This window comes from Microcaecilia unicolor, chromosome 1, assembly GCF_901765095.1.
Source record: "Microcaecilia unicolor chromosome 1, aMicUni1.1, whole genome shotgun sequence".
NCBI classification, from domain to species: domain Eukaryota; kingdom Metazoa; phylum Chordata; class Amphibia; order Gymnophiona; family Siphonopidae; genus Microcaecilia; species Microcaecilia unicolor.
The window spans coordinates 281,456,439-281,461,388 of record NC_044031.1 but is presented as its reverse complement, the minus strand read 5'-3'; the positions used below and the strand labels follow the sequence as shown (position 1 = coordinate 281,461,388).

General features: G+C 37.0%; 1 long non-coding RNA gene across 1 annotated transcript; it reads left to right on the top strand.

The window, feature by feature from the left end:
• Positions 1-497: 497 nt before the first annotated feature.
• Positions 498-4,425, top strand: LOC115472722. Its single transcript, XR_003942549.1, has 2 exons — positions 498-889; positions 4,261-4,425. It is a non-coding gene; the product is annotated as an uncharacterized LOC115472722 (long non-coding RNA).
• Positions 4,426-4,950: the final 525 nt, after the last annotated feature.

The window sequence follows — 4,950 nt, the reverse complement described above, 5'->3', positions numbered from 1 at the left end:
ATAAAAAAAAAACTATTCAGTAATGGTCATGTTTTATCCCTTCTGTGTTAAACTCTCAGAGGCCAATGATCAAAAGTCCGGCGCTATTCTGAATAGCGCCATGAAAATAGTGCCGGAACAGCACAGAACGCCCTAATGCTCAAAGCTAATGAGATTCAAAGCATTGATAGCTTTAAGCATTAGGGTGTTTGTCGGGAGGATTGTGCTTGGCTCATGTGCAGAAGAGTTCTACAGTAAGTTCAGCTCCTGTGTGCATGCGCCTGGTAGAACCCAAACTTGAATCACAAACAGGTCTGCTGTTTATCACAGCCAGCACTCAAGGGCTTGCATGGGCTTCCTCCTGCGTCCAAAAGCAATCAAAACTGGTAGATTTTGCAGAAAGAATCATGAGAGAAGCGTGAGAATCATGGGAAATCCTCTCTTCCAACACCCTAACGCCTGCTCCGACTTGGGTAAGGCAGTTTTGTTTCGGGTGCTCTTTTCTGAGCAGTGGAGAGGAATACAAAATGACCTCATGAGCTTGACTACATTTGCATGCTATCTGCGCTAAGGCTTGGTACACTCGTTTCATTCTGCGTTGGTAAATGCAGGAGATAGTACGGAACTAATGGCCTCTAGCGCCCACGTTTACTTTTGATCATTGGTACCTCGGGTAGTATCCAAGTTCAGTTGCAAGATCATCTATTGTAGAGGTGGCTGTATTTCTGTTCCAGACACATTCTGGCTGTTACATATATTTAGAGGAAAGGTGCTTTACAAATGCAGACTTTATCATAGGAGAAAAGGCAGCAAAAGGAAATAAATTCCCTGGTTGTGACTGCTATATTTCCATTCAGATGACCTCATGAATAAACCGTAGAAGGGAATAGTATAAAGGGAAAATTCAAATGTAAGTAATATTTGGGTAATATAATTTTGTATTTTCTGAAGTTTGTGTATCTTGAAAATGAGCCTGATGTGTCAGTTAAGTCATATGTGTATGCTGTGGGTTTGACACCTGTCATTTTGTAGCCAATCTGGATGTGTTTGTATCATGTGGTACCCTTGTGAATGGGACACATACCCACTGCTTTAGCTCTCAACTGGTCCAAGAATGCTTGAAGTAAAATTATGATGACCACCATCCAAACTGCCTTCAGCACAGCAACATCTATCTACCTGGCAGGTGTCCCAGGTGGGAGGGGTCATCTCAAAGACTTTGATCTAGTTTATCACATTTGCTGCTACGTTCTTAAAATAAACTTGGCTGTATTTATTAGAGGTTTTAATCTAGTTTACAGTTTTGGGGGGGAGGGGTTCGGTTTTCCTTTTGGGTAGATTGTGACATAGGTTTGGATTTTTTGCTGAGTCAGCATGTAGTGTGGCAGCGTGCAGGCATCCCTTCTCTATAGAGGATTTGAGAAGCTTCAGCCTGCAAGTCAGCAATTGGACGTACCAAACAAGGTTCTATCCATATCCCTCAAATATAGGCTTTAATCAAAGAGGGGACCTGCTTAAATAACTGAAACAGAAGTTAAATTGATTATTAACACTGTCTTATGCAATTTTATTTTATATCAAAAAGAAAAAATGTACTGAGTAATTTAATACTGATGGATTCAAAGTTGTCACTAGCTCTTGTAGTTATGTTTTTGTAGATCAACTTGCCCTTCCATTGCTCTCTTACCTTTCTTTTAAGTGCCTTTTTTCAGCCCTATTGTAGTGTTTTCATAACAAATCCCATATTCTATTTAGTTTCTGTGTCAGGGAACTTGAGAAAAAGACAGGAGAGGAGTCTTACATTATACAGGTTATATTATTGTAGTCTTTTCTTTCTTAAACGTCTAATTCGGCACCAGCAGTATTATTACGTAAGTGCATGGTTATTCCCGAACATAATTGTACGCTTGAGTTTTCCAGAATGGTAGTAGCAGAATTTCTATCTTCCCTTATCTGAACATTGTTCACTTAACTTGATGCTGCCTAATAAATTTATTTTATTTTTGTAAGGTTCATTGGGGTTTTCAAACTTGTTTTCTTACTATATTTCTAGTGACTTAGGTTTTCTTTAAAATAAATATTATGGCCCAACTACATAGCCATTTCCTATAACTGAAACAGTGTTGCTTACTAATGATGACATTGTGTAAATCTATTAAAACTAATACAGATTAAGAAATGTATAGGTATGCAATAATTGGTTATAAATAAGCTCCTAGTTAGTAAAGGCAGGGCATTTGGCAGCTGACCCTTGGTTCTAGTGGTGTCAGTCTATGTATTTAAGAATTGTTTCAAAGGGTATCTAAAAATGATTAAAATTGTCAAAGTACTGTTATGCCTATTCAGTGTTTAAAGGTACATTTTAAACTTCCTGAATTCTTTATTGTTACCTGGTAGATTTGTTATGGGAAAAATGAGCTCTTCTACAAAATGTCTACAGCTTCATAGAAGTATAGAATGTTAAAATACGTTTGGAAGAAGCAGATCTGAAAAAAACTTTGCTTCTTATAAGTCATATCAGTACCAACCTCTGACACACTTTATTTGCCATGGCTCTTGTTATTGACAGTGAGGCCGTTTGCTTATAAGCATGTTAGTATGTATTGCAGATTGACTGAGCCAAAGCTAAGACATCTTTGAAACTAAACGGGATTTAGCCTGTAGCAAAAGATAAGGACAAACTATTGCCACATCCTGCAAAGTATATTGGGAAAACAGATTACCCACTATTTTCTGTAGAAGACTTAATTTAAAAACACACTGATGACCATCAAGGATATTATTTAAGCTATTTATTCCAGAAATCCTATGTGTAATGAGGTTTATCCTAGTATCATACTAATAAAAAAAAGGCAGCATAAAATTTGTATAGTATGTGCACCTGATTTAAATTGCACAAAAATTATTATCTTCTGTTTATTCATTTGTAGTTGGAAACATTGTTGTGGTTTCCTATCAAAACTACAAATGTAGAGGTGTGAGACATTCCCTGAATTCAATTAGAACATTTTAGAAAGCATTTGCATTCTGATTGTTCACTGACAAGTATCTATGTTGGCTGCAAAAGACAAGACTTGTTTTTATGAGAAAAAAAAAATTACACCCCACATCTTTCAAAGATCAACACAGCTTACAACCAGCATACATAACTAGCAGACCAGTAAAACAATAGCTGACACGCCTGAGCCTAAGATATAGTTACAAAAGAGAAATAACTTAGGAGCCCTTTTACTAACCTGTGCTGAGAAATGGGCTTAGCATGTCGTTTTGCAGGCTTTTCGCATGTACTAAGGCCATTTCTAGTGCTGCTGTATATTCAGCCTTTTTCTGTTCTCTGTCTTCTGGAAGTGTGCTAATGTTAACATTAGTGTATTGCCATTTTAAAACATTATTGCAGGAGCACTTGTAACGTCCCATTTAGGAGGCACTAAAGGCATCCATGTTATGGACTTGCTAACCAGTTAACACAGTGCTTATGTCAGCTGGCTGATTAGCACACCCCCTCCAAAAAAAAAAAAAAGTAAAATAAATACCGCATGCTTAGCACACATAGATGGCAAAAATAACGCAGAATGCTTTAGCGCTTCCTGCGTTAGGCACATGTTAGTGCCTACTGCAACCTAGTAAAAGGGCCCCTTATTTTATTAATGTTTGTCTCCAATGATACTGAATTTTACAGTCTACTGAAATGACTTAAGATGGGTGCACTTCAGTGCAGTTTGCTCAGGAAAGAACACATCTGCTTCCTGTTTTATTTTTGCTGTGCAGTGAGTAAATGTATAAACTAAAAGAAATTGATCGATTTAGATGTAACTCCACTGAGGCAATGAAAAATTATCCTTTTTCTCCGTGATTTTCCACCATGTTCCTTTCATTTCTCTTCCCCTGCACAGCTTGCAGAGTAAATTTGCATTGTGTACTGTATTTTTTGTGGCGATCAGTAGTGCTTTAAGTGGGTATTTCAGAGGTTTATACTTTCTACATAGTCCTGAACTAGCCAAATAGTGCACATATATTTCTGGGCTTAACTTTAAGCTGAAAAGGAAAGGGAGGGGCAATAAGAATTAGAAAGCTAAGGAAAATGAGAGTATTTTCTAATTTGTACTGTCTGCTAGTCTTCCTGCTTTGTATCCACCAGTAGATAAGATGAATATTTTTTCTGTTATTTTCCAGAAAAGGCCTTAGTTTGATAGTAATTAATAGCAATTATGTACATAGTTCTTTGTACATTCCTATCTTCCCGATGCTGAATAATCTCTTCCCTCTTTCGTTAACTTGTAGACGTCTATCCAAAGAAACATTGCATAGCCGCTCAGACAGCCTTCTTGATGGATGGCAAAGCAAGTAAATAAAGAAACTTGGAAACTTTTGTGAATCTGTTGTAAATTAAAAAGGCAAAAGGTTTGTGTGTTCATGTGGAATGTGGCCATTGTTTTTAAAATAAACTAGCAAAAGAGATCAAGCATAAACCCATTCATGGGTGCAGAGGTCATTTACAGAGCATTCAAGAATAATAAGTGTACACTACATATCTGTATAGGACAAAGTAGGAGTAGATACAGTTGGCTCCTTTTGGAGCTACTGAAATTTTAGAATTAGGATCCTTTTCCATGATGCTGTGGAGAGCCGAACCATACAGATTCAATTTTACATTGACAGTTGTAAATATTTAAGGAAGAATCCAACTAGTTTACATCTGTTTCCAACTATGGTCACTAGATTTTGTGCTGAAGAACTTCAGTGCAACATCAAACAAGTACATGCTGGGATATGAATGATCAAAATCAAATTAGCCAGGGCTTATGCACTGATAATGCAGTCTTGGGCAGATGCAGGGATATTGAGAAGAGCATGTTGAAAATGTTAAGGTTGTTTCCATGAGCATTATACTGAAGATATTGTAAGAGAATAATGAAAAGAATGGAACTCTGGAAACTGATTAAGAAATGTATTTAAGTTAAATAAAAAGGT